Source organism: Ambystoma mexicanum, chromosome 4q, assembly GCF_040938575.1.
Source record: "Ambystoma mexicanum isolate Mex_15411 chromosome 4q, UKY_AmexF1_1, whole genome shotgun sequence".
NCBI classification, from domain to species: Eukaryota; Metazoa; Chordata; class Amphibia; order Caudata; family Ambystomatidae; genus Ambystoma; species Ambystoma mexicanum.
The window spans coordinates 325,679,207-325,705,600 of NC_090928.1; the positions used below are offsets into that span (position 1 = coordinate 325,679,207).

Sequence of the window (26,394 nt, forward strand, 5' to 3'; positions counted from 1 at the left end):
TGCTTGTTCTTTCGAGGGCTGTGGTGTAAAAGTGGAGAGAGAGTGAGTCGCACAGCGATTGAGAGGGTGTCGGTGTGGAGGCGGTGCATGATGGTTTGGTGAATTCGGAGATGATTTTGTGGAGTTCTTTGCTGGGGTTTTTGCAGTTTAGAATTCGGAAGTTGTAATGGGCTTTTTTTGCTTTTCGGATTTCAGCCTTGTATTGGCGGAGATGCCGGGCTAAGTTGGATCTGTTCAGGGGAGTTTTGTCTTTCCGTCATTTACGTTCGAGGTATTTGTATAGTTGTTTACTGGTTTTCAGCTCAGGGGTGAACCATCTAGGAAAATGGCCACAACGGGCTGATGGTTTGCAGGTTGGTGTGAGTCGAGTTAGAGGGGTGTTGAGCCAAGAGTCAAAGGCATCAGGGTTTAGTTGATTATTGGATAGGTAGGTAGGCGGGGGAGACTGGAGGAGTGCGTTGGCTAGGTCAGGAAGGATTATTAGTTTCTTCCAGGATTTGCGTATAGTCAGTGTTTCTGGTTCAGGTACAGGTGTTGGAGTGGGAGAGCGTATAGTGAATGAAACGATGGAGTGGTCGGACCAGATGATAGGGATTGGGGGATTTAGGTGAATCTGGTTGTGGGAGGTGAAGATGGCATCTAGAGTGTGTCCTTTATGGTGGGTTGGGCCGTTTATGTGGGGATGGAGGTTGATTGCGTCTAGGCCGTCAACAAGAGAGTGTGTCATAGGGTTGGCTGGGATGTCGAACCATATGTTGAAATCTCCCAGAAGGGTGAGGTTGGGATGGTTTAGTTGGAGTGCAGAAGTAGAGTCGCAGAGGTTGTTTGAGAATTGTCTGTCGTAGCCAGGGGGTCTGTAAATTAATAGGAAGCTGTGGGAGAGTGAGGGGGAGAGCGATAGTTTAACTAGGAGTGATTCGCAGGAAGGGATGGCTGGTTTGTTGTCGATGATTGAGGCGTGGAGGTGAGTTTTAAATGCGAATGCTATTCCACCTCCTCTAGAGGGACGGTTCTGAGGGATGAGGGAGTAGTCTGGGGGGAACGCTTCGTTGGCTATAGGGGCGAAGTCGTCAGAGAGCCAGGTTTCGGTAATGAAAACCAGGTCAGGTTTGTCAGAAGCGAGGAGGTCATAGATGCTGTGTCTGTTTTTTGCTACGGATCGGGCGTTGAATAGTATGCACTTCACTTCGGTAGGAGAGGTCGATGTGGGAGTTGCCGAGATGGGTGAGAGCGGGGGGGAGGGTGGAGAGAGGGCTGCCAGAGGGGTGCAGTGGTTGATGGATGATGGGAAGAGTGGGCGGGCGGAGGAAGTGTTGGGTATTGAGCTGGAGTGGGTGAGTATATGGGTTGGTCTGTTGCGGTTTGGTCTAGGGGATTTTAAGGTGGGGTGTGTTGGGTAAAGAGTTTCAGCAGCGGGTGGTGAGAAATCGAGGAAGAGGGGTTTCAAGCTGGGTGAGGCGTAGGGTGAGGGTGGAGAAAGGGGGGCTAGGGTGGTGGATCGAGACAGGAGAGTGGATGAGTGGTGGGAGATTGAGGGGGACCAGGTACGTTTCCTTTTTCGTGTCTTTGTTGTGAGTGGTGAGTGCGTGAGGGTAGGGGGGTCGGAGGGCGAGAGGCATGAGGCTTCTGTTCTTGCTAGGGCTAGGCGTGCAGTTTTTAGGGAAAGGAAGGCATGTGGTTGTGGCCGGATGGAGGTGGGTGTAGCTGGGGGGGATGATGGTTGGATGGTTGCCGGGCTGGGTGTATTTGGCAGGGTTGTGTGAGGAGGGTGTGTGATTATGGTAGGCTGATCGGGGTGGTTCGTAGGAGTGGTGGTCTTGGGGTGGGTGGCACGCCATTGTGCGCCTCTGGCTTGGTGTTTGGTGAGGGGAAGGGAGTGAGATGGGGTGGAAGGTTGGAGGTGGTGACAAGAGGTGGGGTTGGGTGGAAGGGGCTGGTGGTGCCCATTGGTCGGATCCGGTGGACCTTCGTGGTATGGGAGTGCTCATGGTTAAGCTAGGAGGTGCTACTGGGTAGGTTTAGTTTTTAGATTAGACTTTGTACAGAGATGGTGCTGGGGACACTTCAGGTTAAACTTTGGACAGGGAGGAAATTGGGCACACTTCTAGATGTAGCTTTGACACTTCAAGAATCGACTTTGTACACGGAGGGTATTGGGCACACTTCTAAATGCGACTTTGCACAACTATGCTATTGATCCCACTTTACAAAATCAGTTTTCCCACAAATATGCTATTAGGCACACTTCCTAAATGCAATTTCTCACAACTATGCTATTCGGCACACTTCCTAAATGCAATTTCTCGCAACTATGCTATTCAGCACACTTTCTAAATTCAATTTCTTCACAACTATGCTGTTCAGCACACTATGCAAATTCAATTTTCCCAAAAAGTCAGTTTTCCCACAAATATGCTATTAGGCACACTTTCTAAATTGAGATTCTCCACAACTATGCTATTAGGCACACTTTACAAATTCAATTTTCCTACAAATATGCTATTAGGCACACAATCTAAATGCGGTTATCCACCCAAAATGCTATTAGGCACACTTTCTGAATGCAATTATGGACCCAAAATCCTATTAGGCACACTTTCTAAAGGCAATTGTCTAATCAAGATGCTATTAGGCACACTTTCTGAATGCGGTTACCCACCCAAAATGCTATTAGGCACACTTTCAAAAAAGCGGTTACCCACCCAAAGTGCTATTAGGCACACTTTCTAAATGCAATTGTCTAATCAAGATGCTATTAGGCACACTTTCAAAAAAAAGGGGTTACCCACCCAAAATGCTATTAGGCACACTTTCTAAAGGCAATTGTCTAATCAAGATGCTATTAGGCGCACTTTCTGAATGCGGTTACCCACCCAAAATGCTATTAGGCACACTTTCAAAAAAGCGGTTACCCACCCAAAATGCTATTAGGCACACTTTCTAAATGCAATTGTCTAATCAAGATGCTATTAGGCACACTTTCAAAAAAAAGGGGTTACCCACCCAAAATGCTATTAGGCACACTTTCTAAAGGCAATTGTCTAATCAAGATGCTATTAGGCACACTTTCTGAATGCGGTTACCCACCCAAAATGCTATTAGGCACACTTTCTAAATGCAATTGTCTAATCAAGATGCTATTAGGCACACTTTCAAAAAAAGGGGTTACCCACCCAAAATGCTATTAGGCACACTTTCTAAATGCAATTGTCAAATCAAGATGCTATTAGGCACACTTTCTAAATGCAGTTATCCACCCAAATGCTATTAGGCACACTTTCTAAATGCAGTTATCCACCCAAAATGCTATTAGGCACACTTTCTAAAGGCAATTGTCTAATCAAGATGCTATTAGGCGCACTTTCTGAATGCGGTTACCCACCCAAAATGCTATTAGGCACACTTTCAAAAAAGCGGTTACCCACCCAAAATGCTATTAGGCACACTTTCTAAATGCAATTGTCTAATCAAGATGCTATTAGGGACACGTTAAAAAAAAGGGGGTTACCCACCCAAAATGCTATTAGGCACACTTTCTAAAGGCAATTGTCTAATCAAGATGCTATTAGGCACACTTTCTAAATGCAATTGTCTAATCAAGATGCTATTAGGCACACTTTCTAAATGCAATTGTCTAATCAAGATGCTATTAGGCACACTTTCAAAAAAAAGGGGTTACCCACCCAAAATGCTATTAGGCACACTTTCTAAATGCAATTGTCTAATCAAGATGCTATTAGGCACACTTTCTAAATGCAATTGTCTAATCAAGATGCTATTAGGCACACTTTCTAAATGCGGTTACCCACTCAAGATGATGTGAGGTGGTGATTCGACATGGACATATCACAGTAGGGAGGGTTTGCAAACCAGGATGAGTGGTAGGGTGGTATGGCGAGAAGTAATTGCTTCTGTCCCTGCCCCTGCCACACTTACTTATTGTTGGCTTCTTGCTTCTCCTGCGGATACCTGCAGATACGACCTGGAGCCGTCTCTAAAAAAAAAAGCTGTCCTTTGCCTCTGGTCCTTAGCCGATGGGGCTGCACGGGCAGAGGGCCAGAAATGGCCTGGCTAACTTGGCAAAGTGACCAATCACGATGGCGGTGGGCGGGTCGGGAGGCGGGAGGGAAGGCAATCAGGAAGCGGGTGCGGGGTGGGAAGCCGGGACGCTACGGAGGAGGCAGAGGGGCCTGGATGGGGAGCAAACACTCACCAGCACTCCTGGATGGAGAATGGAGTTCGGGGGAGCTGCAGGCCACTAGGCCTTTGCTAACGCAGTCAGGGGGCCAATCGCGATGGCGGTGGGCGGGTCGGGAGGCGGGAGGGAAGGCAATCAGGAAACGGGTGCGGGGTGGGAAGCCGGGACGCTACGGAGGAGGCAGAGGGGCCTGGATGGGGAGCAAACACTCACCGGCACTCCTGGATGGAGAATGGAGTTCGGGGGAGCTGCAGGCCACTAGGCCTTTGCTAACACGGTCAGGGGGCCAATTGCGATGGCGGTGGGCGGGTCGGGAGGCGGGAGGGAAGGCAATCAGGAAGCGGGTACGGGGTGGGAAGCCGGGACGCTGCGGACGAGGCAGAGGGGCCTGGATGGGGAGCAAACACTCACCGGCACTCCTGGATGTGGCACTCCACTTTGGCTCACGGACCCTTTGAACTTAGTTACGTCTGAGATCAAACTAGTCACCTGAAAAACAACTGTTAGGTTCATTTATTTACCCTTAGTGAGATGAACGCTTTTTTGCTTGGGAACCTTCTTCCCCCTTCCAAAAAGACAGTAGTTTGTCAGACATCAGTCTTGTAACCCAAGGTGGACTCTGCCTTCCATATCAACCAAGAGGTGATACTTCTAACTTTTTATCCACCTTCTCAATTGCAGGCAGGCAAAACCTTGCATTTTCTAAACCTAAGATGGACCTTTAAATGTTATCTGACCCACAGTGATACATTTGTGAAGTCTTGACGCTTATTTTGTGATTTTTAAGTGGCTCTTCGCCTTGTCATCAAGCTTTGAAAACATACGTGGCTAGTTGAATGGTCTCTTGCATTCTGGAGTGCTATAAGTGTCTGTAGTGAGCACCTCCAAAAGGATTGCATGCTAACGCTGTCAAGAGACGTCACAGCAGTGTTCTTTCAGACACACGTGCCATGGGTCATTATTAGCAAGGTTGTGACCTATGTTACCCCATCGTCCTTCTCCAAACACTATTGTGTGGATGTGATCTCCCAGTCGGGTACCTCATTTGGACCATCCATACTGAAAATGCCTGTGCATGCCAAATCACACTCCGCTGTGCACCACAACGAGCTGTGCCCAAAAAAGATTTCACCAGATTCAAACCCTTCTTTCAGCTGCTCCTGGTTGATCCGCCCAGCTACATGCGGCACCATGGATCGAACCATCATGAGGAACACTTGCTGGCACGCAACAATCTATTTTCATGGTCGCATGTGTGCATTTTCTTTGGTAATAGCCCACTGGATATTCAACATATTACAATATTGCTGCATGGTTTGATCTCGGCTGTGGGAGCCCCACATTTGCTTCTTCCTATGCCTGTCATGGCGCTTTTGTTCGCCATTCAAATCCTTGGTGTTCGTTCAAATGCCAATCACAAAATGTCTGTCCAGTACCCCCTTGCACAAAGTTCTCCAAGAATAAATGCCCTTTATTTGGGACATGCCCTGCTATAAGCCACTCTATTCATTCAATCCTGTTTCGGTCAGGGGTATAACCGGTCTGTTGGATATGTGTCTCTTGCAGGAGTGAACAGTGGGTCAGAATTGGCTAGATTTGTTGGTCACCTTAGTAAAGAGTCAGGGGAACTAGTGGTAATGCTGAACATAATGTTCTTGCTGCAGTGGTTCATGGATTAATCTGTTGGTGGGAATGTTTTGGGGATATTTTCCCAAATGGTCTTGCTGTCAAGGTGGGCATCCCTTCTATCCCCTCGAGTTGATTCCCTTGAACCTGACGCCGGGTCCTTCATACTGATCTTGCATGTTACTTATTCTGGGGCTGCTTGTTGTGGTGGTTGGGACTTGCCTAAGGCTTGGGAGGGACCTTGGGAACCCTGAACCATCCTTACTTTACCTCTTCTGGGCCATACACCGCAGATTGGGTTTTGGCTTCTGGTCACCATGGTTGCCCAATCACCCAGTCTTATGTATAAGATTTCAAAAAGTTGGGTAAACGCGCCAAGTTGCGTACTTAATTCAGAGATCTGTTTTACCTTCATTTACATCTTTGAATGCCGGCATGCCGGAATTAGACCTTCATTCTGATGATTATAAATTGAGTACTATTGATTTTGGTAACACCCATTTTGCATTGCTTAATGGCAACAATAATCAAACATGCAGCGCTATATAAATACATATTGTTTTTTATTATGTCAAATCTTTAGACAAAATATAGGAGCTAAAATTGGGGTACGTGATGGGGCGAGTGTGTTAAGGAAATACAGGAGTGTCACAGATTAGCTTTAGGGCAGTTGCTTTCGTAACTGTGGTGTTAACATTTCCACCTCTTGGTAGTGTGTGTTGCATAGGACTAGATGTACAAATCTACTACACAAATGGACAATGCAAAACGAAATGAACTCAAGTGGTTAAACCTATATACTAAACTGGTTAAAAGTTTTCTAGGAATGAAAACTGATTCCAACCAGTTAGAGTAGATTGTGTTTTTTGTAGCATAGGTGGAAACTACAACTTTACGATCAGTAGGCCACATACAGCAGTGTAATGATTAGATTAATCCCATCAGTCTAGCCTTAGATGATATAGGGGTATTAGATATATTAAAAGTAGGCTAACGCCATCTGATGGATATTGAAGTGTAAAAAAAAAAGTCTGATAAACTGTTCACTTTATTTTGCTGAGGAAGTTGAGTTACAGAAGTGGGCATGTCCCAACCACAGAGGGTCTATTCTATTTTCGATTAATTAATTGAAAGTTATTGTTTTTCTTAAAATACAAGTATAATTAGAACAAGAGCTGCAAGAATAAATTTGGTTTCGAATTCGTTTTTATTCTTGGAGTTGGTCCAAAATACATTTTCAGCCGAGGATGTCAAATGCATCAGTAGTGTGTGTGGAGTGGGTGGGATGGTGACTGTGTGAAGCTGTTTAGAAGATGGCAAAAGTTAATAGAGTTGGCTGGTTAATTTCAAAGTGGTGTGTTTTAAATAACATGGTTAAATATTGGCGAGCCCGACCTGCTTCAGTGGCATTTTACGGGGTCCTCCATCCGAGAGAAGTATGAAAAAATTTAGCCCAATTGGCATTCCACTGCAAAGACAATCCGTAGAGATTGGCTGAAAACCCACATGCTTTACATATAGATTTACAGTTCTTCTAATGAAATGTATTCAAAGTCTGCATAATAAGCCTGGCCTTCTCCATGGGATTTGAAAGCCGTTTAATGTGGCCATCTCCAGCTCAGCTCACTCCTCTGCGTCCTGGGCCAGAGCACAGCCTTGACAAGAGCAAATGCTCAGTATCTGGACGTCCCTGATGGAAGTGGGCATTTAATGTTATCCAACTAACGAAACTCCCTTGAGTGCTATGACTCCAGAACCCGAAGCAGCCCTTCACGTGGCATGGACAGTGTGCCTTCCATTCGCAGTGCGAACACTATGCGCAAAACACAACGTAAGGGCTTCAGCAGAGCTGTACCTTATTACCAAGGGACCCTGAATGTTGGAAGTAAGCAAGTGACAGAGATAATCATGCGTGTCTGGTAACGGACTTGGTACCTCGGTTGTTATTAAGAGAAATTAAATGTATTGAATAACAGTTGGAAAAAAAATTTCGCTGGATAACATGTGCGCCAAGAACAGTTGTGTGCCTATGAAAACAAAAGATCGGGCATACTGTTGGACTGTGGGTTTTAACTACAGAAATGTTGATAGTGTGGGTGTGGCATGGCATAATCGCCTACCCAGGCACCCAATTATTGGGGCACTTGAAGCAGCCTTACCTACACCGGAAAAATACAGCGCCAAAAGGCTCTAAATGGGAAGGGAATTGGGTGACGTTTGTGCTGATGCACGGAGCACTACTTAGAGAGCACAGTAAAATTGCCTGAATTTCTTTGAGCACAAGGAAAGTGCAAGACTGGTTTGCTTGTTCATTTATTTCAGTCCGAATCTCCACGTGCATCACTCTGCTTGCTGAACCATTGCCTACATACTGCCAGGGTGTACATCTGGTGTGCGCCGTTGTTGTGGCACGAGGAAATACCCAACCTTATTTCAGGAGGCATTTGTGTGTAGAAATGATGAGGACGCTGGATAGCTGCAACTGTATTTTTTGATGATTCACTTTGTTAAATGGGGGGTTTATAATGAATGTGACTTGTAAGAACACAATACATATGCGTTTTAGAGCATTTAGTGGCGCTTAGAATGTTAATCTGTTGCATTCAATGTGCAACCTACAGTAGTATTGACATTTTTTATTTAAACGAACTGGTTTATATTACAATTTATGATGCAGCATAAATGTCAACCAACGTTTCATTACCTGTTCATTAGTGGTTTCGTACATGTTTACCGACTATAAAGGTTTGCATGGGCAAAAAGTCCGAAAAATGCTACCACCAAAGGTTACACACGTTGGATTTTACAATGAAAGCAGCTTTAGTTTGTATTTCTAATGGCAATTACAAGTTAGACATATCGTCTCATGGTTGTAGACTATTTTGGAATTTAACTTGGGATTTTGCATGTTACTTGAAGGTGTTTTTGATGTCACCACAGATTCAGTTTATTATAAAATAGAAATATGTTATTTGTTTTGGCAGAACTACAGGAACATTATTTATTGAAGTAATTTTTACAGCATTTTGTTTTTGGTTATATAATTTTAACACGGCTAACACCGAAATGGAGTAGCTTGGCACTATCATTCCTTCTTTTTTGTTTTCCATGGCCCCCGTTCTCGGGAACCCGACTCTCCCTTGTGTCCATGGCCAGACATCTTGTGGTCATCTTTGGTAATGTACTCGCCTTTACTCCACTGATCCTGGAGCTATCTGCACCTTGTTAGGTGCTTTCTTCCTTTTCTCAAGTTCTGACACGGTGTAAGTGAGCAGGACTCTCTCTAGTCCTTTCTAGCATACACTATTGCCACAGCCTCTCCTTTGGCCCCCAGAAACTGCCCTCCATGTGAACCGAAATACTGCTGCCATGCTCGTTCTGGGCTTTAAACCCCTAGTCCTCATAACTCCAATCCTGAAATTCCTGCACTGTCTCATTGCTGAGGCCTAGATCGCATTCAAAGTCCTGTCATTTATCCACCCTGGGCTCAGTGCTGTTGGCCCAGCTTACCTTCAGTGTAGATTGACTACATATATGCCATCCAGACCACTGAGATCCTCCACTTCCAGTCCACCAATCCCAAAATAAAGTTTGTAGACAGGAGCCTTTGTGCTGTTGAGGCTACCTTTTGGGTCTCGCTCCCCCCCCCCTCATCAGAATGAAAATACCTATGTCACTTTAAATAAGGGATCAATGGCCTCCTTTTCAAACACTTTGACTTATTCATGGGACCGACCCCTTACAACAGTAGGTCTCAGACTCTGGCCTAGTCAGGTGGCTCCTGCAATACTCTAGGGATTCACCCCACGAGGTTCCTGACCCTCCTTACGCTCTACCCCACTTGGCCCATCTCTTGTTCTCCCGCTCTTCTTCTGGCCACAGACGGCACACAGCACTGCATGTGTCCTTCACTGCTCCCTGTCTGCATCTGCTTTGTGTTACTGATTTTGTTTGTCTCTGCCTTATTGTAATCATTGCCCTATATCTATGTTGGGGGTCTGCATGCTCCTGTCTGCACTACCCTTCTCCCCTTAGCACTTACCTGACTTGAATGTGTTTTATACCATTGGCGCCTTACAAATCAACTATTAATAAATAAAAAACGACTAAGACAATGTATACCTTCTGTAGGAAAATGCCCAGTGTTCTGTATCTGGCACAGTATAAAAAATGCTTGGTGAATCCCAAAACGAGAGAGCAACACAAACGCATGATTCCCTGTAACCCACAATCAATTCACACATTAAATAATGTTGTTCGTGAGGCAGTTTAATTTGTAAAAAAAAAAATGTAATGGTCTTGGGTTAATCTTTTACAGTTTACAGTCTGCGAAATTGAAGGCTGTTTTTCTGTATTTTTGGAGTCCTTTCTGTTTCTGTCACCTCACTTGGGAACGCAAAGTCCACTCCCTGATTCCCTTTTTTACCACTAGTTGTAGTATTCAAAAAATTATAGAAGCATCATCTCACACAGTTAGGGTGAAGGGATGGATGAAGTAACATTTGGCTGAATTTGGACTTCAACACCTTGGAAATCTCAGTACTCAAACCTTTTGAATTATTTGTGAGGTCTTTTGGCCCTAAGTGGGGTCCTCATACTATACTGGTCTGCCCTTAGCCCTGCTGGCCATGCCTGAGGGCATACTCTAGAATGGTACTTGCCACTGTCGGTCTGTGGGTGATTTTGCTGTTCATTGCTGAATAAGAATGCTAAAAAATGAATTGGTCTCTTATGGTGCTTATCTGTTTTTCCAAGTCTATCAAACGTAGACTTGTGGTCAAAACAGACATGCATAGTTCCCAAGCTAAACGTGTCATCAATCATTTACTTTTGTTCATTTCTCTTAAAAAAAAATATAAAGCTAAAAAGTACAAACCTAGTAGAGCTGTCTTTTTTCTAATTTAGTTTAACTGTTTGAAAGACTTGTTCAAATTTAATGCAAAATAATGAATTGCCTTTTATACCCTATGTGTACCCATTTTGAGCTTCACTAGATACATGTCCATTATACTCAAGAATCCCTTTGTTCGAAATGCATTTAAACTAAATCTGTAGGTGTGAAGTATTTGCATTGTGAATAACTGTCATTGGTGTGTCATTCAGGTGTTTAAGATGTATCGATTCGTGTGGGTAACTCGGGCAGGGCGGCACATATTAATGTATATATTGTATCGCCGTGATGGCAATATATATTGTATCGCCGTGATGGCAATATTGGCAGTGCTTTTGATACAGTGATGCTCCTGCCACCGTTCAATGCTGTTAAGTTATCGTTGCTTTTACTGTGCCCTATTTCATCCTTGCCATGCCCACATGTTTGTGATGGTGTCCCTAATGCATTGTCTGCTTTCAATTCGCAGATTTAAACGCTCCCAAGAATATCTCCAATCTCGATGATTGGTGTTCTCTAGTGGCAGCCATTTGGATTGATTCTGATGTTTGGGCGCAGGTAGCCTGAAGGCAGACCACCACAGTGCCTTCACGTTTTACCCAAGACCTTCAGTAGGCGTGCCTAAGGTCTCTATGCTCAGCCTTCATCTTCCACTGCTTGTTTGGGCATAGTTTGCTAGCAGGCGGTTAGACCATTACCACTTTCTGCCGTCTGCCATATTTACAGTTAGTTTGTTCCAGGGGTAGTGGATTGCAAGATTACCAATCGTCTGGAATATATATGATAAGGAAATGCATTTCATTGTAAGAGTTGTTTCCTCCAATAAAACAGTTATTCCAGTGACAGCCCTGGAGCGTGAGCTGGTTTATAACGCTGATTAACTCCCCTAAATGCAGAAGGTCAAATTCTTCCTTGAGCTCTTACACACACTTTTAGAAATACATATTAAAACATGTTTAAAAATGTACTTTCCCGTGGCGACTAAAATCATGGCCGAATAACAAATACTCGGAAGCACATTGAGGTACCGTAGCAAATGGCTTGTATTAAATATTGCTCCCATCACCAGCGTACATTTAATGTTTATATTTTACCTGCTTGTGGCATGATTTTCCAGTGTGATTCAAGTAGTTATATGTCAGTGAGTGAATGCTTTCTCTTTCGGATGTGGTCTCGTTGAGCACGATTCTGTGTTGCAAATGTTGGAAGAGTGCCCCCGAGGTCTGGGTAGTAGTGCTTGCGCACACGGACGATGCTTTTTCCATGACGAATCGGCGATGGATAGCGTCAGCCTGAAATCTGCTATCATGGGGCTAGCTAGCCTTGCCCTCGTGGAAGGCTGTAGCCTTCATTCAGTCTGTAGTTGTCAGATCTTAAGTTGCTTGTTTAGAGAATATTTGCCATACATGTATGTACAGTTTGTGAACAGATTTACAATAAACACCAGAGAGATAACGCTTTAAAAAAAGATACAAAAATTGTATTATAGTGTTTGTCTTGATTTGAGCCTATTGCCACAGTAGAAAGCATCGCTCATTAAATGGAGGTTCAACGTACATAAAATATATTTATGTATAGGATCTATATTCCTTAAGAAATGATATGTTACATTGTCTAAGAATGCCGGTTGTTTATTTTGTGAACACTGTAGTTGGTCCCTTGCATAACATCATTGGCAGTAGTACAATAGCGTTTGCATTTCCATTGTTTAAGCTTCGGTTGCTACATGTCCCTCGTTCCTTAATCTGGCATCTTCTCCCTTGCATGGCAGGTGCAGGTCCTTTGGTCAGCCGTTGATAAAGCGCCCTGGGCTAGGCACTTGTCTCTGGAATGTGTTGGTGGCTCCGTCCCCTAGCACTGTCTCTGTGGAAGGCATTCTTGACCGACTTGTGTCACCAGTTTATATGCCCTGTGGATGGCCAGTGCGGGGTGAGAATGCCGTCATAGTGTGGTGTAAACGTACACAAAAACAATCACGCAGAGGTTCAGCACCGTGCCAATTATCCCCAACAGTGCCAGGATTGACTCTTCTTTCTCCTCCTTCTCTTCTCGTCTTTTCACTTCTTCTGCTACTGTGATGGCAGAGGTGACCATTTTCCCCAAAAATATCTTCACCAGAATTCTGGTAGCTGTCTAGAGAGAACGAGGGCGGAAAAAGAGGATACATTATCTGCCTGTGATGGCCTGCTTACACGTAAACACAGGAATTTCTGAATTCTAAACATGTATGGCCGCATATACATCTGCATGTTTGGATATACTGCATAACACTTTAATGCCTTATTTATTCAAGACTACCTTGTAATGTAGACCTTGTGTTTCTCTTCTCTAACGATACCCGAAGCAGTGCCTGTTGGTAGTATGCATGCTTTAGAACAATAGCGCTTTGTGTCTCTGTAAATTGTGTCCTAGCCAGTGTGTACAGTCAGACAAGCCTATCAGCCGCTTGCTGCTCCCGCATATAGGGTAGATACCGCGGTGCTAATGGTGGTTACCCGCGAAGTAAATAGAAATATCACGATCCAAGCCGTGGCAAACATACCTTTCGGCTACAAATCTTTTTCATGTCAGTACTTCCATTCGAATTTATGTTTTGTCAAGTCCAAGTTAAGTGTAGGCACCCAATGAAACCAAATGTTCGTGAATTGTGTTGATGTATAATTTGAGAAGCCCTTTACAGTATTTTGAAATGATGCCACTGCTAAGAATCCTTATTGTAGCAGTCACTTTTAAACATTATTTTTTCTGCTGCTATGCGAAGCCAGTGCCCTGCTTTTTCCGTATCCCACCTATCCCTATAGGACATCTCATCTTTTTGTTAGAAAGTCGACCCAATTTCAGAATCCATGGTCTTCAATTGCATTACTAAAATGAGGTTTCTAAATGTTCTCGCAAAGACCTTTGCTTAAAATAGCACCGACAAATAACGTCCCATTAGGGGAAAAACGCCCAGCGGCGTTGCCACCCTCCCCGTTACTGTTTTCCTCCATAACATTAACCCATATTCGTTCAGGAAAGGCAATGGTTCCTTACCCTACATTTCATCAGGAATACAATAGCATCAGGCATGCTTCCGAGTCCCCAGCACAATGGTGAAGCAGCCTTTTATCTTCATGGAGTGCTGCTTTTGCCACAGCGAGCAGGGAAGAATCGCAAACGTACCAAGACCAATATTCTTTGTGTTGGAGGCAATAGGTTGTCCTGGGTTACCAAATCCCCAAAAAGACAAATCCATCAATAATCCATTTAGGCAGTGCAGTGTGAAAGATGATGCCTGCTGATATTGATCAACGGTGTTGAAATTATTCCACTCCTTGCGGATGCGCGCCCCTCACTCCCGCCTTCGTTGGAATGAGTGTTTTGACTGAAGCAAGCAGTGTGCGCCTGTTAGGTATTCGCGGAGCGCCGAAGCAATGGAGAACAAAGGTTGCGCGGTTATTTTTCCGCCGGCCAGCGGCTCGGTCTCGAAGCCTCTCGCGATGTGGATTCTTACTCGGTTTATCGTCACGCATACAGAGAGGCTTCTCCGGGTGCTCCGGAACTGTAAGCGGCGCGCTCCCGTCCACTACCTGTCATGCTGCTCGAGGCACTGAGAAACGATGGCATACATCTGAGCTGCGACAGCAGAGCCAGGAGTGCCACACACCTGCGCGCAATGCTCCCTGCGCTGTCTCCAAGGAAGCCCGGGCATTGCATAGCACATCAGCCAGTCGCATCGAAGGAGCACAATGACACTGGCGTTGGCTGCCTGCAACAGTGTGATGTAGCATTGATTAAACATGCACTTGGCACTTGTTAAATAAAGCGCCAGCTACGCGCCACCGTTCCAGACATCGACTTGCATAACAATGTTGTAATCCTGTATCAACAGTGAACTTGAGCTGATTGGAGGGGGGAGGAGAATGTGTTATTCTCTTAGCATTTTTGAAAGAAGGGATGTGACCGAAATCTTGGCGTGTGTCCACTCCGCAACAAACGGGATGCTGTCTTTTGGTCAAGTTTATTTACTGTAAGTGTAGGAAATAATTGCACCACTTAACACCGATTATTTCTGCAGTAGATTTTCTCCAAAAATGTGCTTAACACCTACACGTGCATCATCCTTATAGCCACTCAATGCATGCTGTCCTCTTTGAATTCTAAATTCTGTTTAACCCCCTTTATGCACTTTACTGAGACTCTTCAGATAAATATACCAGTATACAAATCACTATTGGTGCGTAAGGCATAGATTACATGATTTGGGCGTTTGCTATTCGAAATATTTGTGAATTCAAATGTTCTCCAGCGCCCTGTCTCCTGTTGTGGAGAATGTTCTTATTTTTTAACTGAAAGGTGGGTATGTGGTGCGTGTGGTAATAGCTTTCCTACTGTGCTTGCATTCGACGTCACCGAGTGACGGGGGCTTGGGTTTATGATTGGATGGCCGAGTTCAATGAAGAATTATACCCGTCTTTAAGTTGAATGAAAACCTGTGATTCGGTTGGATGTGTCTTGAAGATCCAAAGCGTATTCACATAGATTTTTTTACATTGCAGTTTGTAAGTTAACATTCCAAGTCAACGAAAATTGTTTGATTGATGACATGTTCTTCATATATATGTGTCCTGAATGTTGTAAAGTGGCTGTAGGCACGTTGTTCCTTCTAGTGAAAGGATTCACCAATAGCTCTCGTGTAGAGAAAGCGATGGGAATTGAAATTTCTTCCAACAAAAGCACAGAACACAGCATGTATTGATAGTAGTGATCTGTATGTAAATGTGGTTGCCATTTTGGAATGGAATGTGCTTCTGTTCACTGAAGTCAAGATGTCGAGTCCCACTAATTATAGCCAACCAGGCGGGAGATTGGATGTAGTAGAGAACACATAATTGGTAATCGTTTTTTGTTTTGTTACTGTATTTGATGGAACAAATACTTTTTTTTTAAACTTGTTTTTATTGTTTGACTTGACAACACACTTGAAAAGACAGGGCAAAGGGCGGCCACATGGCAGCTAAAACAACAAAAGTAAATATACATAAATATACACTAACAGCAACACACGACTGTTCAACTGTGGGGAAGTGGAGCGGGAACACATAGATCCAACTAGATATCAGCATTTGAGTCAATCAGACGTACAGATGAACATGTTAAACACATCATTATACATTTTTGGGAGAGACACTAGCTGAGCATGAAGGAGAAGGCAAGGAGGCCATGTAATCACGGAAGCTTTGCCAGACATCTATTGGCCGACAGTGCGGATGTTGCATTGCACTCCAGGTTTCCTCAGTGTCATGAGCCCACGTAACTGATCTAAGCCATTGTGAATACACAGGCGGTCTGGCACGGAGCCAGCATAACAGAATGCAGCGGACCACCAGCAGCATACAGAGACCCGCAAGCCGCCTAGATTTCCGGCCCAGCTGGGGGAATTCATGAAAGAGACAATGTAGTGGGGTAGGAGCAATGGGGTGTTCCAGCATGTCTGATAGCGTGGAGCAAACCTCGATCCAGAATTGAGATAGGAGTGGGCAGTGCCAGAGCATATGGATGTAGGTTGCTTGTTCCGTGCCGCATCTGGGGCAACTGGAGGGGGAATCTGGGAACATGCGGTGCAGTCTCTTAGGTGTGTGATGGTATCTATGCAGGATCTTAAACTGTATAAGCTTAAATTTTGAGTTATAGGAGACATCTTGAGTGCGAGCACACATTCGAGACCACCTCATCACTGATCTCCACCTCGAGGTCGACCTCCCAACTGTGCTTCAGCTTAGTGAAGGCCGGGACTGCTCTAGATTGCACCAGTGCATATAGTCTTGACACTTTACCCCTAAAGGATAGGTAAGAGCAGAGTTCCGCAACTATGGAGTCATCAGGCGGTATTGTGGGAAAATCAGGGTATCTGAATTTGAGATTCCTACGAAGGGAGAAAAATTGTAGCCATGCAGTGGGCCGGCGCTTGAGGGATGGGGGGAGGTCCGCCCACTCAACGAAGTTGCCTTGTTCGTATATATTGCGGAGCGACAGGAAGCCAGCTTCAGCCCAACGGGTCTCAGTGGATAGCGGGGTAGGTGAGACATCCGGGAGGAAGTTCCAAAGCGGTAGGTCTCCATGGAATGGCCGTGGTGTGGTAACCAGGGCCCAAAGTTTAGTAAGAGCTAGGGAGGTGCATGTCACAGGATCTGTCGAGTCGGAGTCAGCTGGTATAGGCTTAAGAATGAGGGAACCAAGCACTCGATCAGCAGCAGATAGCTTCTCGAGTCGGACATGCGGGGGGGGGATCGGTGGTATTAAACCAATGGGAGGCGAATTGTGATTGAGCCACCACCCAATACCTCAAGAAATCCGGTGCGCCAAAACCCCCAAATTCTTTCGGGGTGGTAAGCGTAGAAAGTTTAAGCCTAACCGCACCTGAGTGCCAAAGGAAGGTGTTTGTAATGTGACGTAGTGACTTAAAGAATGTATTGCCTGGCCATACGGGTAGATTGGTGAATCGGTATAAAAGTTGGGGTAATACCATTTTAAGAATGCTGATCCTACCTGCTAGTGAAATGGGGAGCTTGGTCCAATTAGACGTCTTACCGGACAGGGCCGTTAGATAATTCGAGTAGTTGTCCTCGCGCAGTCTTATTATGGATCGGGACACCTCGACCCCCAAGTATGTGAAACTAGATTGAGACCAGGAGAAACCCAACAGATCCGGGGGGGGGACACGTACAATCAGTAAGCGGGAACAGTGTGGATTTGGAACAGTTCACTTTTAATCCCGATATGTCACCAAATCGGGCGACGTCCGCAAGGATAGGAGCAAGGTTAATGTCTGGTGAACGAATGTACAGCAGAGCATCGTCTGCGTACAGAGAAACTATGTCAGCCTGACGGCCGTGCGTAATCCCCTATGGGCATGTGCCTGGTGAATCATGTCAGCAAATGGTTCGATGGCGACGGCAAAAATTAGTGGAGAGAAAGGGCATCCCTGGCGCGTCCCTCTGGCTATCTGAAAGGGGGCGGAGCATCTGACCTCAGTACGGACTCTAGCTGAAGGGGAGGTGTAAAGCAGCTTAACCCAAGTTCGGAAATTGTGACCAAACTTACATTTCACAAGGACCCGCCAAAAGTATTTCCAAGAGACCGAGTCGAAGGCCTTCTGCATGTCCAGAGTGGCTGCTACCGCCTGCGTGGTGGGGCTGACCCTGCTGATCACATTAAAGAGTCTTCTTAAATTTATGGATGTGGACCTTCCTGGGACAAACCCTGCCTGATCAGGATGAATAATGTGGGGCATAATAGGGGCTAGACGGTTGGCTAACAGTTTAGCGTAAATTTTGACATCGCTGTTAATCAACGAGAGGGGGCGGTATGAGCTGCATTGGGGGGGGGGGCTTGCCCGGTTTGGCGAGAACCATTATCAATGCCTCCCGAAGAGAGGGGGGGGAGTATACCCTTTTCGCAAGATTCCCCCCAGAGGCACAACACGTGCGGGACCAATAGTGACTTGTATTGCTTATAAAATTCAATGGGCAATCCATCCGGGCCAGGGGCCTTACCAGACGCCAGTGATTCAATAGCTTCGGTAATCTCCTCAGACGTGATAGGTCTCTCCAGAGAGGCACCAGCCTCGGAAGATAAAACGGAGAGAGGGAGAGAGTCTAGGAAGGAATCTATTTCCGAAATGGGGGGGGGGTCATTGGCCTCGGAGTATAGAGATGTGTAGAATGTAAGAAATTCGGAGTTGATGTCCTGTGGGGACAGAACCATGGAGCCGTCCGATCTTGCTATGGCCGGAATATTGGGAGCACCGAGTTTGCGACGGAGCAGCCTGGCTAGCATACGGCCGGGGCGTTCACCTTCGCCGTATCTCCTCGCCAAACATGGGGACTCTAGGAATTTGACCTCTCGCTCTGCAAGGGCACGAAAGTTATCTAGTTCCGATCCCAAGGCCGAAAGAGTGCTTGAAGAGTGGTTAAGAGCGTATTGAGCCTCGAGACCGGCAAGGGTTGATTCACTACCGGAGATGTCAGCGCGGATCCTCTTAAGAATGCCATTTCCCTTGGAGATAGCCACACCCCTCGTATATGCCTTGAATGATTCCCAGAGCATGGCGTGAGTTGTCACCGAACCAGTGTTGAATTCAAAGAACTCTTCAATGGACGATTCGAGTTCAGCCGCAAAGATCTGGTCAAGGAGCGTGCGGGAGTTTAACCTCCACTGCCTTAGGTCTATTGGCGTCAGGAGCCCAGTTTAGCGAGATGACGACAGGTGAGTGATCAGATAGTGTTCTGGGAAGGATAGCCTGGTGAGACAGTGACCTAACTAACCTGTCGGTGATGAGCCATCTATCTATTCTTGAGTGGGAATCGTGGACTGTGGAATAGAATGAGTATTCTCGGGCATTAGGGTTTATTAACCGCCAAGAATCAACCAGTGTCGGACGTGGAAGAATAGTAAGTATGGTGTAGGCCGCTCCGGGCACGCGGCCTCGCCAACTCTCCAATCTGTCTAGGGTAACGTCCAATATAGTATTAAAGTCTCCTCCCCATATGATCGGGATCAAGGGAAAGCCTTTCAGGAGTGAGGCTAGGTGTAAATAGAAGTCCGGATCGTCAACGTTGGGACCGTAGATGTTTAGGATGGCCACCTCTTGGCACTGTAGTGTGCCAACGAGCAGGACATATCTGCCAAGGAGGTCTATACGTGAGTGATTGCACACAAATTTCAAACTTCTGTGTATCAGAGTGAATGTGCCACGGCTCTGGGTAGAATAGTTAGTATATCATCTTTGGGAACCCCACTGTTTTGCGAACCAGTCACATTGTTCGGAGCGGGCATGGGTTTCTTGTAAGCAGAGAATTTTGACCCCGTGGCGTTCTGCGTATAATTGTATCTGGCGCATTTTTTTATGACTGCCCAAACCACGAACGTTCCAGCTCATGAACGTCAGGACTTCACTTGCCATTTAATTGGGAATATTGATACAGTAACAGGAGTGCGTTGTCAAAAAAGAGAGAGTCTGTAGATCCAGACATGGAGGGATCTCCAGCCGTGTGTGTGTGTGATGTAGTGCTGTACAGCATGTGGTGCCCATAGTGGTTACCAAGTCATTTTCAACAATAACTACCCCTCCCCCCATTCCCCCCATCCACATCCCTCCCAAAACTCGAGGGAAGAAACCCAAACCCATTAACAACAACACCAACAAAATACTAGGCATCTACACCTGGGGGGCTGCAAGTCGGCCTAGCGATGTCATGCTGAACCGGGGAGAGCATAAGGATAATACACAGTGCAATAGTAGTAAGTAAGAAAACATAGTGGTGGCTCACGGGAGCCGTATGGCTACAGAATATCAGGATCGGAACGGCTTAAGGTCTAAAGTGCCGTGTAAGCAAACAGATGAAACAGCAAATCAAGGTGAATGCAACAGTTAAGGGTCCCTGGTAGCCAGACTGAGGCGAACTGACAATCCCTCGTGATCAAGGTGGGACCAGGGCCCAGGCAGTCAGGTCCAGGTGCCCGTGGTCGACAGTACCACAGTCTTCGTGCCGGGGGCCCCGCAGGGGGCCAAGGCCGCCCAAGCACAACAGAGCCATTTATAAACAAATGATGGACCCTCAAGGGGGGGCACTGGAGACAGCGAGAGCAAAACCGGTGATCAAGAGTTACCTGAGGTCATGGATATCATAGGGGACCTGGAGGTAGTGACCCCTTAACTGACAACGTCATGTGCAGGGGGGCCACCACGGGGTGCCCCATGCTATAGGAGCGAAAACAATCGTCAACCGGGAAAGTGTTCATCAATGAATTTCGATGCCTCCTCTGGGATGGTGAAGAAGAAGGTCTGATTCAAGTGTTCAATCCTTAATTTCGCCGGAAAGAGCATGGAGTATTTGACCCCCAGGTCGCGAAGTCTCTTTTTTACAGCAAGAAAGGTTCTGCGCTCCTGTTGAACAGTGACCGAGAAGTCGGGGTACAGATGAATTCTTGCCGGGTCAAAGCGCAGCTCACCCTTGGCTCTGGCTGCGCGAAGCAATGAGTCTCGATCCCGAAAGTTTAGGATCCTGGCAATGATGGGTCGGGGAGGCGCGCCCGGTTTAGGCTTAGCAGTGAGAGAGCGATGTGCTCTTTCGACCGCAAAGTGTGAGGAGAGCTGCGGGGCATCGAGTACAGTTAAAAGGATACGCTCAACATAGTCCTCCATGGGCTCTTTAACATTATCCTCCGGAATGCCAATGATACGCAGGTTATTACGCCTAGAGCGAGATTCCAGGTCATCATTCTTCCTCTCCACCGCTGAGACACGATTAGTAAGTGTAGATACCACAGCCCGAAGCGACAGCAGGTCATCCTCCGCGACGCCCACCCTGGTCTCAACCTCGGCGACCCGGCCGTCCGTTCTTTCCATATGAGCTTTAATAGACGAGATGGTACCACTCATGTCGTCCAACTTGGTGTGCAGTGCGGTAAATCCCTCCTTCATGTACTCAAGCATCCTCTGTGAGTCATCCGAGGTTGAGGGTGTCGAGACCATGGGTGTCTCCTCAGGCGGATCGGGGGAAGCCTTGGACAGAGTTTTTGCAAACATGTTGAGCGAACTTTGTTTCTTACCAGCTCCAGCCCCTTGGTCATGGTGATGACGGAACCACGAGTAGCGCCACCAGGGGAGCGCGTGTCCGTACCCGCAAAGACGGGGGGGGGCGCCCCGGCGAGGGAGGAAGTAACAACATGAGATGCAGAAATGGAGCTGGGACCGGTCCACCCAATCGGGGCCGGCAACTATGGGTCAGGACCGCGTCCCTATCCAGAAGGGAGGCGCAGCCCGACAGCAATACGGTTATTTACGTGGGTGTGCCCACCGGGTGTGTGTAACTGCAGGGGGGGGGGGTCAAAGGGTCTCAAGCAACCGGCTGTTGTATTAAGACCTTAGCCACAGGCGGAGAACATCTGCTAGAATGATAAGGCTGAACCTGTAGAGCCCCGCATACACGTTGTCACTGCAGGCAGTTGAACCAGGTTCCGGGCCTCCTAGATTAGTGCAAACCCCAGGGACAGCTGAATTAACGTAAATATGGGGGAGCTCAGGAGCAAGGGACCATTATCCCCTGGGCGGGATGCCAAGTATGTTCTCACCGAGCCCTGAGGAGAAGGAGGCACAGCATGTGAGGAGATTGAGGAGATTCCAAAGTACCAAGTTATAGTGCAAGTCTGGGCCAGTGCAATCCGCCACCAAAAGTCCAGCCTTCATTTCTCCGACTAAGGCAGATGCCCAACACATACCTTGGGGAGATGAACTTGTTGACAATTTAATCACTGCAAATACATGAGTTCTTTTGGCGCCTTGGCTGGATAATGGTAGGTTGCTCTGACTGATGAAGTAAGAGAGAGATCAAAGGCCACCTGGGCCGCTGTCGTGAGGGAGCTGGGAGGGCAGGGCTGAGTTATGCCCCACAGCCACGCCGCCGGCGCGACCCGCGCGGAGTCGGGAGAGGAAAACAGGGGAGATGGGCGAGCCAGCCGGGTAGACTCACGGGGCCAACAACGCCACAAGGAAGTCCTCGGGGATCGGCCGTGAAGGGCCGCTGCAACACCAGGGCTCGGCTCAATAGGCCCTCCAGAGTAGGGCAACGGGCAGACCAGCAGGGCCGGCCGCCGCAGCACCGCGCCCCCCACCAGAGAGGAGAGCTGCGCCGGGAAGATCAGGCACCCGCCGGCGGGTCACAGTGTAGAGCCCCCCCTGCCGGGTCCTCGAAGCGGCCAGCATGGCGTCAGCAGGGGGGCAGCAGAGGAAGGGTAAGCATGCGGCGGCACCGAGATCACAGTGACGACAGGTGTTCCTCCAAAGCTGGGACCGGAGGCCCCGACGCCGCCCGGCGTCTCAGAAGTCCGCAGATGGAAGGCGCGGCGGCAGCGAAGCGCCGGAGGGGTCCGGAGAGACTGTCCGTGGCCGCGTAGGGCCCGAACTCCGAGGAGGACAGAGGAAGGCACAGCGCCCCTCCCCCCCACAGAGGCCCGCTGCGCCGCGCTCAAAGTTACGTGAGCGAGTCGAAGGCGCCGGAGCCGCGGGCCGGGGAGGTTAAGTGCGAGCGTGGGTTTGCACAAGTGCACTGGAAGGGTGCAGGGACGGGATCTTCTACTCTCCCGGTTCAGAGCTCTGACATCAGGCGACCTTCTTCGTTCGGCGCAACAGCGCCCCCCTGATGGAACAAATACTTTAGGTGATTTCTAACAAACTTAAAATTTTTTAAAAATATAATAAAGATTTGACTCTGAAAAAAGACATTGTATGAAAGTTCCTTGACATCTCTAACCTATAATTGGTTTGTTCCTCCTATTAAAAATATTGGTGTTAACAAGGTTTATACTGCACTTCAAACACAGGTTTGCCATTGTAGTTGATTACCTCAGATTGAAATCAGAAAATGGCTAATATCAATTTTTTTTAACATTGCAATATGTTGTGTAGAATTATCCATTATTACAGCCCCATGTGATTTTTCTCCAAAATATTTAGACTCTTCATCAACAAATGGGTGGTGTTTTGAGGTTGCTTCTGATTTTACTGTTAGTTCATTTTCTTGCCAAATAACGCAAGATTTTCAGTTGATTGCAGTCTCCCACAGATTCCTCATGTTGATAGATTATCCACTTTGCGTAAGCTGCTTGGAAAATTTCAACAGGGTGTGTAGTTTGGCTCAACATAGTCTCTCGACACCCTTGTGGCTCGACTCTGCCACTCCTAGACTTCGGACGTGATGTTAGTTGTCAATGCACAACACCCCTTTACCTCTGTTCCTTTTTTCCCACAAAGTCTGTATCATGGCTCAAAACATTTTGCAAAAATGTGTCAAAATGTCGGAGCCCAAGCTGTCTGGTTTCAAACACTACAGGGGCTGCAACTCGGAAATGTCCCTCACAGACCCACACCACATGTGCATAGTGCCTGGAACCTGATGGCAGTGAGGGAACGCTCTGCAAAATTGGTTACAGGGAGGCCCATGTAAACAAATAAAAGTGAGGAGTGAAAGGCAATTAAGCAGACCTGTCCTAAACCAGGACATAATGCTGTGTGTTTTTTTTTTTTTTTCTTCTGCAGTGTCTGGGCCCGAGGACTTTGCAGCCGACCTAGCTGCCGATTTAGACTGGGGATCCCTATTGCCTGTTAGGCAGAGTGTTCCCTCATCGCCATCAGGTTCATCATGGACTGACAGGCGCCACATTACTCAGTGTCTGGCTCCACTCCCAGACACTGCAGGTGTTGTGTGGGTCAGTGAGAGACATTTTCGAATTGCCATCCCTGCTGTGTTTGAAAACCGACGGCTTGGGGCCAGCCATTCGGATGCGGTTAAAAAAAAAAGTTTTCCACCATGTTCACTTACAGAATGCTGAGCGTGTGGAAAAAAAAGAACTGAAGTAAGTAGGTGTAGTGCATTCCTCAAGTACGAAGACCGACGTCTCGTCCAAAGTAGAGGAGTGGCACGGTCGAGAAACTTGGGAGTTGAAAGATGATGGTGAGCCGCACTTTGCCCCATGTCGAAGTTTTCAGAGCAGCCGATGCCGAGGGGACAATCTATCAAGATGAGGAATCTGTAGGAGCGGAATCCATAGAAAGAACATTATCAGTAAGTAATTTCTCCTTCCCAATCATTTCCAGGTCATTCTTTTCATCTTGGCACAGACAGTATTGTTATTGAGGACATTGAGGCCGCTATGCTCTAGTAGTCATTTTGTGTTTATGTAGCTCCAATAGTACTTAAATAACAGATTACTTACATAATGACATTTAAATGGATTGCTTTTCTCCTGCAGATTCCTCATCTTGATGGATATCCTCGTCCTGCTCTGTTGCTCTGATACTTTTTTGACAGCGGGTGTAGTGGACCTCAACTTTGCCATTGATCTGTCTTGCTCAGTGCTCGATCGCGTCTTATATATAGCACGTCACTATTCCCCCATGATTTAGTTACTTTTTTCCACGTGTTTGCACGCTGCATCAGGAACACAAATTTGAGTTTCACTCGATGTTTTTTGGTCAAAAATCGACTTACTCTTCAGAAAACCTCGACCGCAATGTCAACTCACCAGATTTCAGGTTTCAAGAGGTGCACCAGTTGCTAGGCCAAAATGTCTGTGACCTACCCCCTCAATGTTTTTCTGTGGTGCTTGGGTGCGAGTCACGACACTGAGGCCTGTGCGTCGTGCTCGAATATGCAGCCAAAATCCTTACGCGAGATGGCCGGGAAACTGGCTTTTGGCCGACCGTCAACAAAATCTCTGACGTGGTCACTTGTCAGGTCTTCCGAGGCCGAGGAGCCCACCGCCGAAAAGAGGAAAGAAAAGCATTGTAAATAAACCAAGAAGCAGTCCCTTTCAAGAAGCCGTCCCTTTCAAGAAGCCATTCTTCTTAGTCTTGCTCGCGAAAGAAGAAGCAGCGCCACCATCATCGATGCAAGTTCAGCTCGTCGTTGGAACTATGTAAGCCCTCGACGGGACTGACCACCCGGGAAGAGTGGGCAAGTTTGAAAAAGTAAATGCTGGAAATCTTTAAACAACAAGCTGCTCTAGGTGTGGTTCCCCCACTCCCCGACCAGCAAGCGTTAGCAGCGAAAACGGCGCTCAGTGCTCCCATCCCCACGCTAGCCAGTCCGTCGACACCATTGACGTCAACCAAGCCTTCGGGCTTGACGCCGATAAAGGCGCAAGAACCGCCATCAGTTGTCCAGCATAAGGCTGATGTCTACGACATCCATTCATCCTCAAAGTCTTCCTTGATGCTGAAAGCTGACATATCGCTGCTGAAAACTGTCCCTTTGACATCCACGGGAAAACCTTCAGCACCGACTATTGCTGACTGTTCTTTTGTACCACTATCAAGGTCCGGATTCTTTGAGGCCATGCAGTCAATCTTTGATCAGCCGGATGTTGACCCTATTTATTCTGGCACCGGCAGTGTCGATTTCTTCAACGGCCAGGCCGATTTCTTGGCACTAGCCCAACAATTACAAGACGTCAGTGGACTTGATACAACTCCAGATCTAGAGCTCCAGCAAGGTCAGCCCTAAAAGCATACTCGTGCTGAATTCAGATCTTGGTTGAGAGGGTGGTAGACACCCTAGGCTTAATCATCTGGTGCACCCCTTAAGGGGTACAAGCTCAGATATTCTGGACAAAGGTCCTGCAATTGAGCTTAATATGCCTTTTAACCTGGCTATAGCTGACTCCCTAGTCTCCTTATGGCAAAACATATGCACAATGCCTCCCGTGAACTCCAATTTCACGGGAAAATACAGACTGGCAAGAGGAGATCCTTCTTTCCTCTCTACACACCTTCCGCCAGAAGGGCTTGTTGTGCAAGCTGCCGCTATCACCACCAGACCTGCGACATCTACATCCAATCTGCCTCCGGATAGGGAGGGTAAGAAACTGGATGCCATGGCAAGGAAAGTTTTTACTTCAGGCAGTATGGACTTAAAGGCCACTAATGTGCCAAATATTCTTTTGGTCTGTGGAAAACTGTGGCACAAGCTACCCAGTACATCCCGGAGGGTGAAATGAGAGCGAGTTTTATACGGCTGGTGGAAGATCGGAAGGAGGTAGCTAAGCAGTCGTTGCAGACCGACATGGACGTGGCGGACTGTGTTGTCCTGTCAATGGGGTCGGCAGTAGTGATGAGTAGACAGGCCTATTTGAAAACCTC

At 47.0% G+C, this 26,394-nt stretch overlaps 1 protein-coding gene and 1 long non-coding RNA gene across 5 annotated transcripts in view; one reads left to right on the forward strand and one right to left on the reverse strand.

The window, feature by feature from the left end:
- Positions 1-26,394, forward strand: part of BIRC6 (baculoviral IAP repeat containing 6) — a 3,097,233-nt gene that overhangs the window by 2,858,098 nt on the left and 212,741 nt on the right. The window lies entirely within an intron of this gene.
- LOC138467709 (uncharacterized) lies at positions 10,073-14,445 on the reverse strand. The gene is made up of 2 exons (XR_011268131.1): positions 13,749-14,445; positions 10,073-12,848 (listed from the first exon to the last, which is right to left on the reverse strand). It is a non-coding gene; the product is annotated as an uncharacterized lncRNA (long non-coding RNA).